Genomic DNA, 13,828 nt, shown 5'->3' with positions numbered 1-13,828 from the left:
TAGAGTTACACATGGAATAAACAAACGTACAGTCAATAACACAATAGAAAAAATCCAAATGCAGTGTGTGCAAATGAGTTAAGATTAGGGAGGTACGGTAATAAATAGGCCATAGTGGCGAAGTAATTACAATTGAACAATTAAACACTGGAGTGATAGATGTTCAGAAGATGAATGTGCAAGTAGAGATACTGGGGTGCAAAGGAGCAAAAAAGAATAACATGGGGATGAGGTAGTTGGATGGGCTATTTACAGATGGGCTATGCACATGTGCAATGATCTGTGAGCTGCTCTGACAGCGGATGCTTAAAGTTAGTGAGGGAGATATGAGTCTCCAGCTTCAGTGATTTTTGCAATTTGTTCCAGTCATTGGTATCAGAGAACTGGAAGGAAAGGCAGCCAAAGTGGGAATATGCTTTGGGTGTGACCAGTGAAATATGCCTGCTGGAGCGCGTGCTACGGGGGGGTGCTGCTATGGTGACCAGTGAGCTGAGATAAGGTGTGGCTTTACCTAGCAAAGAAGGTGAGGCTTTACCTTGCCTTCCAAAGAATCCTTCTTGCCTTCCAAAGTCATCAAAGAACCCTTTGAAAAGGGTGAAAAGGATGAAAAGGGTTTTAGGTAGAATTTGCCGTACAAAGAACCCTCGTCGTCCAAAAAGGTTGGGGTGACTGGAGGCTGAAGCCGACCTCTGAGACTTGCCCCCACTGCCCTACAGCTGGCCCAGCGTGAGGCGGGACACTCTACAATATAAAAATGATGTTTATTGTAGATCCATAATTTAAACATAATCTGACGTTTTATCAGAGACGTGACCCAGCCCTCTGAGTCCGGTCGCTCCAGCATTGCCTTTTGAGTTCATCCCAGCCCAGGCCCCAGTCCCCCTGGGCCAGCACAGCCCCCACGGCCAAGCAGCCCCATGGCCGTCCAGGTGCTGAGGAGGCACTAACAGCTAACAGAGGATGTGAATAATGCAGTCAGCCAGCATATTCTGGGGCAGTGACAATGAGTCAGCAACACAGAGGCAGTAGAGGGGGAGGCACTGCTCTCTCTCTCTCTCTCTGCTCAGTGTTCCTGGTCGGACACACACACACACACACACACACACACACACACACACACACACACACACACACACACACACACACACACACACACACACACACACACACACACACACACACACACACACACACACACACACACACAGGAGAGCAGAGTGTTTTCACACAACAAGCACCTCACACATTCACAGCTGAAGTGATTTTGCACAATTGAGGCCTGATATGTATTTTGGAATAATAAATAGTTTTATATATATCATTTTTTGTAAGAAATTCTTTGTAGAGATCAAGTATTGCCTGAAGTTTGGAATCTGTAGTGGAAAAGAGAACATATAGGCTGTGGGCAACATGACTGGGAAAGTCACTGTAGGAAATCCAATACTGTTTTTTAATAGCTTGTGTGAGTGGGCTGGGTTGGCCAGTCAGATTCCTCTGGTTAGCTCTGTCTTTGGCAGGGCCAGGAAAGAAATCTCAAACAAATAAAAAAATGATTGATTCACTTATTGATTGCCTTATTTTTGCTGCAATGGTGTATTCATGCTAGTTACTGTAGTGCTTATTGCTATGTGAGAACAGGGAGACAGTAATGGACATGGTGATGAGTCATACTCTGTAGTAATGTGCTCATTTGTACTGTTTTTGCTGCAGCTTCTGCTCTGGGAGTTGAGTAGCAGTCACACACACACACCACACCACAACACACACACACACACACACACACACACACACACACACACACACACACACACACACACACACACACACACACACACACACACACACACACACAACCACAGAGCAGTCACTTACAGGTCTGACATCCAGGTTTTCCTGCCTCCTAGAGGGACTGCTTGCTGCAGAATGTGTAGGCTATTCTCTCTAGCTGCTGTGCCTTGTGTCTGTGCTGTCCTTGAATGTTCCTCTGTACCTGGGGGAGGGTACCATAATCCATCACAGGAACACACCGACAGAACATTGCACGCACACCAACACACACGCACACAGTGCATATCACAATCCATCTCAGAATCCCACACCCACAGGTTAACCCCTAGAGTCGATGTCCGCCCCTTGCGGAAATCCAATTAGCATAATACAAAAATCCCCATAACAATCGGTCAATTTAAGCTAGAGATATCTGCAATGGATGCGTCTCAATCCACCGCATCCGCCGATGTCACACTTCCGCATCTGCGGGGAATGGTGACAGAGCTAGAGCGGTGTTTGTCAGACCATGAGACATTCCAGAAAATCGGTCTTCTCACAAAATCGTCTGTAGCGTCCGAACGTTTTGGCCTACAAACGACCATATATTACTGTATATACCTACACGATGGTGTGCTCCGCTTTGCTCTACGACCCCCACAAGCGTCTTGGGACTCGTCTGAAGTAGATACAGCTGCCAACATCTGTCTGTAGCGTCCGAACAGTTTGGGCTGCACACTAATATGACGCTTCTGTGGAAAGGTGAGACTCTCATAAATATCATAGCCCCAAGACATGCTCACCTCTCACCATTACAAAAACAGGGAAGGTCAGCATTTTTGGGGGATATGGTATTTGTGCGTCTGTCACTTTCTCACTCATTATTTTCACGATTCATTCAGGATCACCCGGCATCATGGTAGCATTCACATTAATGTAGAAGTGTTTAGAAACATATTCTATTATTATAATATTATAATAAAAGTGACTCCAAAATGACACAATACATAATTTACCATTTATTTCTATTGGGCACAAAATCCACCAACACAAACAGCAAATGCATCCAACAAATTTGTAGTCACCATTTTGAAGTAGTCATTGCTTGCTATGAATATGGGACCAAATATTTTTTTTTCTTTCTACTTGAATACACATTATAAATGAATTTGTCCCAATACTTTTGGTCCCCTAAAATAAGGGGACTATGTACAAAAAGTGCTGTTTCACCCGATATGGATGAAAATACTCTCAAATTAAAACCGACAGTCTGCACTTTGACCTCATAGTCAGTCATTGTATCATTTCAAATCCAAAGTGCTGGAGCATAGAGCCAAAACAGCAATAAAATCTTGTCACTGTCCCAATACTGTACAGTATATGCCATTTAGCAGTTGCTTTTCCCCTAAGCAACTTCATGCATACGTTTTATGTATAGGTGGAATCAAACCCACTATCTTGGTGTTGCAAGCACCATGCTCTACCAACTGACCTACAGAGGACCACTGTGGTCGGAACTGAAATCTAGACACTGGCTGTAGGTCTATAACTTCTCTCATGGCCTAATAGAATATTAACTCCTGCAGAATTAAGCATTTCTTGCAGTAATATGATACACAAAATGTAGGCTACATTTTGACCCGGGAACAGGAGTGGAGAAATAGGATTTCTTTCTTTCAGCATCATGAGAGAACGAATGCGCTGTTAGGGATAGTCTGTAAAGGTGCTATCTTCATCAGCGTCATAAAAGCTGATAGTGGAAAAAAGACCTAGGATCAAATAAACATCCAAGCCAAAATGAAATCAAAAACATGTCGGGTCGTTTCTAACTGTTTTAAATTGTCTTAAAACGGTCGAAAACTTTCCCGTTCTTTTAGAGTTGTAGCATTTTCTCCCCGGTCCCTAAACGTCTTCGCTGCACGAGAAAAGCAGAGATGAAAGAGGAAAGAGGAAAACAGACTTTACCGATGTCAACTAGATTGAAGCATTCGTTCTATCGATGTATGCTATTATTCTGGTAAGCAAGGATGTATTTTGTCTAATTATAGACAAGCTGACTAACAAATAGCATAGCAAAATGTCAGACATTATAGGCAGACACATAGGGTTTTGAAAGAAAAGAAAAAATCACCATCTCTGACACTACAGCGCACATTCTATATTTGGTGCAGAGTCGGGTGCAGGCCTCAGATTTTCCACTTTATCACATACAGTCAGGCGGTTGCAGATGGATTATTTCAATTGCTGGCGGGTGCAGGTGAACAAACAGCTGACCCGCGCATCGCTAACACACAATCCATCTCAGGATCATATGATGACGGCCAGATTACAATTACCTGGTGCAGGGTGCTAGGTGGCAAAACCTGTTGGGACAGACAGCTCTCTCTCTCAGCATCTCAGCAAAAGAAAGCACTCTTCCCATTTCTCAGCCCTGACAGACTATTTCCCAAATACTACCCTATTCACTTAGTGCATGACTTTTGACCAGGTCCAGGCTCTCTAAAGCAGCGAAAGAGAGCGATTAGTCCTCTGTTGCTGCAAACTCACAACTCATAATCCTGTGGAAGGGGTTTACTGTAAATGTGCGTTGCAGTCATGCAGCTCCCGTTGGCCCACAGCCCCACTGGCAGCATATATCCATTGTGTAATAATGAGTCTATAGGTCTGTTTGTGACTCACGATGGGAAGTTGTTTATGTTTAACCGCACTTTACTCAGTGCCCTGTCCTACAGTTCCTGGTAACAGAGAGGGAATCATATCCGGTTTCCCTGAATTTGCTATTTTCTCCTGGGGTTTCCTGTATAAGGTGAGTCATACTGTATTGCCAATCTTGGACATCACAACATTCGACCCTCACATCACGTTTGGCCGATTACAACTAACATTCATCCCTATTTATCTCCCATAACACCAGAGTTGTGGTATAACAACAAAGATATTCCCAGAGAGAATATTCCCATCGAGATACAAGATAATGTGTTATATTTAATTCCCTGGCTATCCCTCTCAGAGGTCAAGACCAAGGACTCTGGGAAAAAGTCGCCCAATGCGGAGGTTTTCCACAGAAGTATGTGAAGCGATACACAATCAATAGAGGGGGAGAGGAGACCTTAGATGAATGACTTTCACACTGCGGTCCAGACAGATAGAGAGCAAGCCGTGCTGATGGGACTGCCTGCTATGTGATCTATGGGTGAGGAGTGAGAAGGGGGGGGGGGGTTGAGGAGGGTGAGAGGATGAGTGGTGGGAGCAGGAGCAGAGGGTGGAAGGGGCGGAGACGGAGATGGGGTAAGGAGGGGAGTGAGAAGGTCTTGTGGATAATGAGTCTTTTCTCCAGTGATTTATCCAAAGCACTAGACTTAGCCATACAATCAAGAACTGTGGGCCTTGTCTAGATGTGCCTTGACCAATTAGAGGGATTGTAATGGGTTTGCAAAGCTTTCTGCTGTACTGTACATCTATGGTATGGCTGCACACATTGTACAGCCTACATCAGCATTCATTTGTGCACTCAAACTGTCTTTTCCTCTGTGGTTTCTATTGGCTAACCCCTTATGTGCTGCTGTGGTGCAGTGTGTTATGTGCAGCGATGCTGTAATCCAATCGGTTAATTCATAAAAATGCCTGGGTTGGATGATGCTAACTTTCAGCTTTTCTCCCCCAGACAGGCCTGCTGACACTGCATGATGTATAGAGGGACTGTAAGATGAGATCTTCCTCCTGGGTTGGTATCGACAAGAACACATTCTAGACTGGTTTGCTGACCCAACAAGAACAGACTGGACTAGACTGGACTGGATCTAGCTTTAAGAACCGGCAAGATCATGCAGAGGAACGGAAGGACTTTTACTGTAGGTGAGTGGGAGATTTACACCTTAGATGGCCGCTGTCCACTGTCATGTCGTGCTGAACCTTAGAATTATGATTCAGTCACTGTTTGCTTCAATGGTGCTGAATCGTAGATGGCCGCTGTTACAGATGGTTTGTTTACTTTAGCAGCGTTTGGCCTTTTACGTATGTCGTCACATATGGATGAATGAATGAATGAGTTGATGAATGAATTGATGAACAGATGAACGGATGAATCAATGAAGATGTGGTTCTAGGCCACTCCGCGCCTAGTAATCTATCCCTCATCTTGCTTTCCTTTTCTCCCTGGTCTGTCCTGAATCTCCCATCTATTTCTCATTTACTTCTTTGCTGTATTACTGCCGGGATGTAGAGCTGTCAGTGGCGTGAGGTAAAGAGCAGGCACATTTCACCGTCCTGCCTGACTTCCAACAAAAAACATTTTGGACTGCTGCGTCTCAAATGCCACCCTATTCATTATATAGTGCACTACTTTTGACCACGGCTCATTGGCCCAAATGTGCCAGCCTGACAGCTCTACAAAGTAGTGCACTATGTAGGGAATATGGTGCCATTTGGGACAGGCCCGTCGATTTCCACAAGGACAAAGTAGGGGAAATATGTCCTTAATAATTAAGCAAGTGTGTCAGCAGCACAGCAACTGCAGGCTGCCTCTCCTCTCTCTTTGATGGAGGTAATGCAGCGAGGAAGTGGGCCACAGTAGAAATGAATGTGGGGGGAGGGGTGGGGGTGTTACATACACATAAACAAAAGTATGTACACATGCACACACACATACACACACACACACGCATACACACAAAGACACTCACACACACAGACGCACACATCCTTCCTTCGGGGTTGGGTGGGGTAAAGGCCTAAGAGTGAGCGGGGTGGGATTAGGGCCATACACTATTCTACAGGAAGTGGAGGTACTACAGTATCGCTGTCAAAGCAGATTTTGTACATGTAAACACTTGATTGGACTGTTAGAGATATGCAAGAGGGGTTACGTGCACTAATTATGTATAATATAAACATTTTTGAATGCAGAAAACAAATCAAGCTAGCGAAGTCTGTCTGTGTCTATGAATTTCTATAAACCTCACAAATATTTCTGTGGTTTCATAAATACTGGCCACCACAAAATGCAGCTTCAGAAACTTTTGGGATTATGTAAGTGGGAATAACATGGGGTGAGTGCCTGTCTTTACTGAAATCGATCTGGAATAGCAAGTTAGCCAGAAGCCTGACTCAGGAAAAACAGCAGGCCTGTGTGTGTGTGTGTGTGTGTGTGTGTGTGTGTGTGTGTGTGTGTGTGTGTGTGTGTGTGTGTGTGTGTGTGTGTGTGTGTGTGTGTGTGTGTGTGTGTGTGTGTGTGTGTGTGTGTGTGTGTGTGTGTGTGTGTGTGTGTGTGTGTGTGTGTGTGTGTACGTGCGTGAGTGCGTGTTAAAAACAGATACACTACTACATGGCTAAAAGTATGTGGACACCCCTTCAAATTAGTGGATTCGGCTATTTCAGCCACACCCGTTGCTGACAGGTGTATAAAATCGAGCGCACAGCCATGCAATCTCCATAGACAAACATTGGCAGTAGAATGGCCTGTACTGAAGAGCTCAGTGATGCCACCTTTCCAACAAATCAGTCTGTCAAATGTCTGCTCTGCTAGAGCTGCCCCGGTCAACTGTAAGTGCTGTTATTGTGAAATGGAAACATCTAGGAGCTAAAACAGCTCAGCCACAAAGTGATACACACAAGTTCACAGAACGGGACTGCTGAGTGCTGAAGAGCGTATCGAGTAAAATTGTCTCTCCTCAGTTGCAACACTCACTACCGAGTTCCAAACTGTCTTTGTAAGCAACGTCAGCACAAGAACTGTTCGTCGGGAGCTTCTTGAAATGGGTTTCCATGGCCGAGCAACCGCACACAAGCCTAAGATCACCATGCGCAATGCCAAGTGTCGGCTGGAGTGGTGTAAAGCTCGCCGCCATTGGACTCTGGAGCAGTGTAAAGTTCCAGTGAAGGGAAATATTAACTCTACAGCATACAATGACATTCTAGACGATTCTGTGCTTTCAACTTCAAATCAAATTTTATTTGTCACATACACGTGTTTAGCAGATGTTATTGCAGGTGTAGCGAAATGCTTGTGTTTCTAGCTCCAACAGTGCAGTAATATCTAACAAGTAATATCTAACAATACACACAATCTAAAGTAAAGGAATGGAATTATAAATGCATAAATATTTGGACAAGCAATGTCAGAGCAACATAGACTTAGATACAGTAGAGTAGGACTGAATACAGTATATACATTTGAGATGAGTAATGCAAAATATGTAAACATTATTAAATTGACTAGTGTTCCAGTTATTAATGTCTATGTATAGGGCAGCAGCCTCTAATGTGCTAGTGATGCCTCTTTAACATTCTGATGGCCTTGAGATAGAAGCTGTTTTTCAGTCTCTCGGTCCCAGTTTTGATGCACCTGTACCGACCACGCCTTCTGGATGATAGTGGTTGTGCGTTGGGTAGACCACACCACCCTCTAGAGAGCCCTGCATTTGCTGGTGGTGCTTTTGTGGGTGGTGCAGTTGCTGTACCAGGCAGTGATACAGCCCAACAGGATGCTCTCAATTGTGCATCTGGGAGGGTTTTAGGTGCCACACCAAATGTCATCAGTCCCCTGATGGAACAGGAACAATGGTGGACATCTTGAAGCATGTGGGGACAACAGACTGCGATAGGGAGAGATTGAATATGTCCGTAAACACTCCAGCCAGCTGGACTGCGCATGCTCTGAGAACGCAGCTAGGGATGCTGTCTGGGCCGGCAGCCTTGCGAGGGTTAACACGCTTAAATTGTCAGGATTTGGCCAGGATTGTTCAGTTGGATTTTCTTGAGGTACTCTGGTTTTGTTCTTGTTTATTTTTTATTATTCTTTTGAGGTTTGTTTTTCCCTGCTGTTCTTACCACTTTGTGGGTTTTCCTTGTGTCTTGGAGGATATACATTTTTTCTCTTGGAATTACTTTTGACGTTGTGGATTTATATTTTTGCCCCTAATTTTTGCCCCTTTTCCTATTTACTTTATTAAATCACCGTCTAGAGTACTGCTGTGTCTGCCTCATCTTCTGGGTTCTGCCGACTATTAGTGGCTCAGTTTACTAAGTGACTGTTTCTCACACCGGAGACCCGAGTTCGTAACCGGGTCCTGACATAAATGTCTTACTCACGTTGGCCACAGAGAAGGATAGCCCACAGTCCTTTGTAGCAGGCCGCATCGGCTTGTACGGAAGCAAGCCATCGGTGTCCGCGACGTGGCTGGTTTTCTCTTTGTAGTCCTTGATTGTCTGTAGACCCTGCCACATACGTCTCGTGTCTGAGCTGTTGAATTGCAACTCCACTTTGTCTCTATACTGAGGTTTTGCCTGTTTGCCTTACGGAGGGAATAACTACACTGTTTGTATTTGGACATATTCCCAGTCACTTGCCATGGTTAAATGCGATGGTTCGCACTTTCAGTTTTGTGCAAATGCTGCCATCTATCCACGGTTTCCTTTTTGAGTTTCTGACTATAGGAAGGGAGGAGCAAAATTGTGTCGTGATCAGATTTGCCAAAGGGAGGGCTGGGGAGGGCCTTGTAGGCATCCCGGAAGTTGGAGTAGCAGTAGTCTAGTGTTTTAGCAGAGTGAGTACTACAGTCAATGTGTTGATAAAACTTCGGTAACGTTTTCCTCAAATTTGCTTTGTTAAAATGCCTAGCTACAATAAATATGGATATGGTGGTTTCCTGTTTGCATAAAGTCCAGTGAAGTTCTTTGAGGGGCGTTGTGGTATAGGCTTGAGGGGGAATATACACGGCTGTGACTATAACCGAAGAGAGGGAGGTAATACAGTCTGCATTTGATTGTGAGGTATTCTAGGTCGGGTGAACAAAAGGACTTGAGTTCCTGTATGTTATCACAATCACACCATGAGTAGTTAGTCATGAAACATACACCCCCAGCCTTCTTCTTCCCAGAGAGATATTTATTCCTGTCTGCACGATGAACTGAGAACCCAGCTGGCTGAAAGAACTCAGACAGTATATCCCGAGAGAGCTATGTTTCCGTGAAACAGAGTATGTTACAATCCCTGATGTCTCTCTGGAAGGAAATCCTTGCCCTGAGCTCGTCAACTTTATTGTCCAGAAACTGGACATTAGTGAGTAATATACTCGGAAGCGGTGGGTGGTGTGCGCGCCTCCTGAGTCGGACTAAAAGTCAGCTCCGAGTGCCTCTTTTCCGCCAGCAACACTTTGTGGCAACAGTTTGGGGAAGGCCCTTTCCTGTTTCAGCAGACAATGCCCCCGTGCACAAAGCGAGGTCCATACAGAAATGGTTTGTGGAGATCCGTGTGAAAGAACTTGACTTGCCTGCACAGAGCCCTGACCTCAACCCCATCTACCCCTTTGGGATCAATTGGAACACCGACTGCGAGCCAGGACTAATTTCCCATTTAGTGTATTACCAACTGTCAGTTTCAGACAACTGTTCATATCATACCATTAAAGATATTAACATGAGGGAGGGATGAGATGGACACTGGGGGAGGTTTGATTGTTGTACCACTGACTTGACCGATAGTTCCTCAATTGCTGCAGCAGACAGACAGAGATGGAGACAAGACAGTTATTTCCACCACAGTTTCAATTATATGTTCCCCTCGCAGGCTCGCATGGATACTGCGGATAACAGTGATCCCAAATACCAGGTACAGTATCTCCATGGAATTAGTGTCTCTTTACAACCTCCGGTTTGGACAAACTGTACACTAAACACACACACAAACACAACACAGGGATGACACAGCACTCTCTCACACAGCTACATGGTGTGAGACAGTTGTTTTGTGTGTATGTGTGGCTGGCTGTGGTGAAAAGTACTTGTGCAAAAACACTTTAAAGTAGTACTTTTTGTAGTATCTGTACTTTACTTTACTTGACTATTTACAGTTCCAGTCAAAAATTTGGACACACCAACTAATTCAAGGGTTTTTCTTTATTTAGGCTTTTTTCTACATTGTAGAATAATAGTGAAGACATCAAAACACACATTGAATCATGTAGTAAGCAAAAAGTAAGCAAAATCCAAATATATTTTACATTTGAGATTTTTCAAAGTAGCCATCCTTTGCCTTGATGACAGCTTTGCACACTCTTGGCATCCTCTCAACCAGTTTCATGAGGTAGTCACCTGGAAGGCATTTCAGTTAACAGGTGTGCCTTGATAAAAGTCAATATGTGGAATTTCTTTCCTTCTTAATGATTTTGAGCCAATCAGTTGTGTTGTGACAAGTTAGGGGTGGTATACAGAAGATAGCCCAATTTCCCTATTTGGTAAAAGACCAAGTCCATATAATGACAAGAACAGCTCAAATAAGAAAAGAGAAATGACAGTCCATCATTACTTTAAGACATGAAGGTCAGTCAATGCGGAACGTTGCAAGAATTTTTAACGTTTCTTCAAGTGCAGTTGCAAAAACCATCAAGCGCTATGATGAAACTGGCTCTCATAAGGACCGCCACAGGAAAGGAAGACCCAGAGTTACCTCTGCTGCAGAGGTTCTTCAGAGTTACCAGCCTCAGAAATTGCAGCCCAAATAAGTGCATCGCAGAGTTCAAGTAACAGACACATCTCAACATCAACTGTTCAGAGGAGACTGGGTGAATCAGGTCTTCATGGTCGAATTGCTGCAAAGAAACCTCTACTAAAGGACACCAATATGAAGAAGAGACTTGCTTGGGCCAAGAAACACGAGCAATGGACATTAGACCGGTGGATATCTGTCCTTCGGTATGATGAGTCCAAATTTGAGATTTTTGGTTCCAACCGCCATGTCTTTGTGAGACGCAGAGTAGGGGAACGGATGATCTCCGCATGTGTGTTTCCCACCGTGAAGCATGGAGGTGGATGGTGTAGGGGTGCTTTGCTGCTGAGACCCTGTACCGATACGCCATCCCATCTGGTTTGCGCTTAGTGGGACTATTATTTTTTTTTTCAACAGGACAATGACCCAACACACCTCCAGGCTGTGTAAGGCTATTTGGCTAAGAAGGAGAGTGATGAGGTGCTGCCTCAGATGACCTGGCCTCCAAAAACACCCGACCTCAACCCAATTGAAATGGTTTGGGATGAGTTGGACCGCAGAGTGAGGGAAAAGCAGCCAACAAGTGCTCCTTGTGTGTGGGATCTCCTTCAAGACTGTTGGAAAAGCATTCCAGGTGAAGCTGGTTGAGAGAATTCCAAGAGTGTGCAAAGCTGTCATCAAGGCACAGGGTGGCTACTTTGAAGAATCACAAATATGAAATATATTTTGATTCATTTAACACTTTTTTGGTTACGACATGATTCCATATGTGTTATTTCATAGTTTTGATGTCTTCACTATTATTCTACAATGTAGAAACTTATCAAAATAAAGAAAACCTTTGAATGAGTAGGTGTGTCCAAACTTGTCACTTACTGTATATTTTTGCCTACTTTAACTTCACTAGATATCCATACATTTTCCCTGACACCCAAAAGTACTCGTTACATTTTGAATGCTTAGCAGGACAGGAAAATTGTCAAGAGAAGAAGAGAACAACCATGGTCATCCCTACTGCTTCTGACCTGGCAGATTCACTAAACACAAATGCTTGGTTTGTAAATTATGTTTTGAGTGTTTGAGTGTTCCCCTGGCTATCGATAAATAAGATAAATAAAAAAATTGTGCCTTCTGGTTTGCTTGATATAAGTAATTTCGAAATGATTTATACTTAAGTATATTTTAGCAATTCCATTTACTTTTGATACTTAAGTATATTTAAAACCAAATACTGTTTAGACTTTTACTCAAGTAACACTTCACTGGGTGGCTTTTATTTTTACTTGAGTCATTTTCGGTTAAGGTTTCTTTACATTTACTCAAGTATGACAATTAGGTACTTTTACCCCACCCCTGCTGCTATACTGCTGCCGGCAGAGAGAGAGAAGTGCTGCATTTCCTGAGGGCAATGCAGAGGACAAGAGAAAGGGAACTACACAGGGTCGCAATATCCCAAACACCCGGGGGGGGTGGGGGGGGGGGGGGGGGGGGGGGGTGAGAGAGAGAGAGAGAGAGAGAGAGAGCTGTAGCATTTACTATGATGACTCTGCAGCACCAAGCCTACTAGCAGTAACAAAGCTCTGCAGCACAGGCACAGCAGCAGGGGACAGTCAGAGTGGGGATGAATCATTTTGATTCCCCTAAATTCGCACAGACACAACGCATCTCACTCTCACACAGGCTGGGTTGTTTGGGACTCTAGAATGATTAAATATGCTGAGAAATGCACCATAAGTGTTGTTTACTTTGATTTCAACAGAACACAACACTCCTTGTCAACTATTTGCAATGGTATTTGTCATTGCTATGTCTGGATTGTAACACGGCTGTTGGGCTTTTTGGGGTGGTAATTTACTAGTGGTTTTGTAGTAGCAGTTTACCCAGTGGTGGCAGAAGTGGGATTTGCACTCTTCAGACCCCCGGAATGGAGTAATGACATGTGAAGTATGATGAGAATGAGAGAGGTCATCTCCTGAATATGGGGATTAGTGTAAAGGAACATCTTTAAATTGGCTCCCCTCTCTGTAACATTCCCATTGGGGAGAAAAAATAACATATGGCTTTGAAGTGTGTAGCACAATGGTAGCTACATAGATAGCTGAGCTTTAGAGTAAGAGGGCTCAATTCCTGCAGCCCTGTGAACTCACAGTTCCATTCTCCTATGTCACATACAGTAATGCTGTTCTCAGACGTCGCGTGCTTTGTGCAACATAACAACCACAGTGTGAGCAACAGGTAGGCAAGAGGTGACATGGACTGTAGCCAGGTTCTTAATTAAGGCAGTGCCTGAATGCAGGGTGGGTCGTTTTCAATCCAAATTAATTAATACAGGTGTTTATCGATATTGAAGTACTAAGATGTTTGTAATTGATCGAGACTCCCCTGAATGTAATGTGAGAGTAACGGTGCAAACTGGTCCACTGACTGTGTCATTGGGAAAGGTCACCGTTGAGGTTGGATAGAAGCCGAATGGGAAACTGGAACCCTTAATGGCTCACAAGTACACCGTCAGCACCTATAGACTTGACTAGACAGCCAAACCTCCTTTTATACCAAGTAACAAATGAAAATACACAA

This window comes from Salvelinus fontinalis, chromosome 12, assembly GCF_029448725.1.
Source record: "Salvelinus fontinalis isolate EN_2023a chromosome 12, ASM2944872v1, whole genome shotgun sequence".
Taxonomy (NCBI): Eukaryota; Metazoa; Chordata; class Actinopteri; order Salmoniformes; family Salmonidae; genus Salvelinus; species Salvelinus fontinalis.
This window is presented reverse-complemented; position numbering follows the sequence as displayed.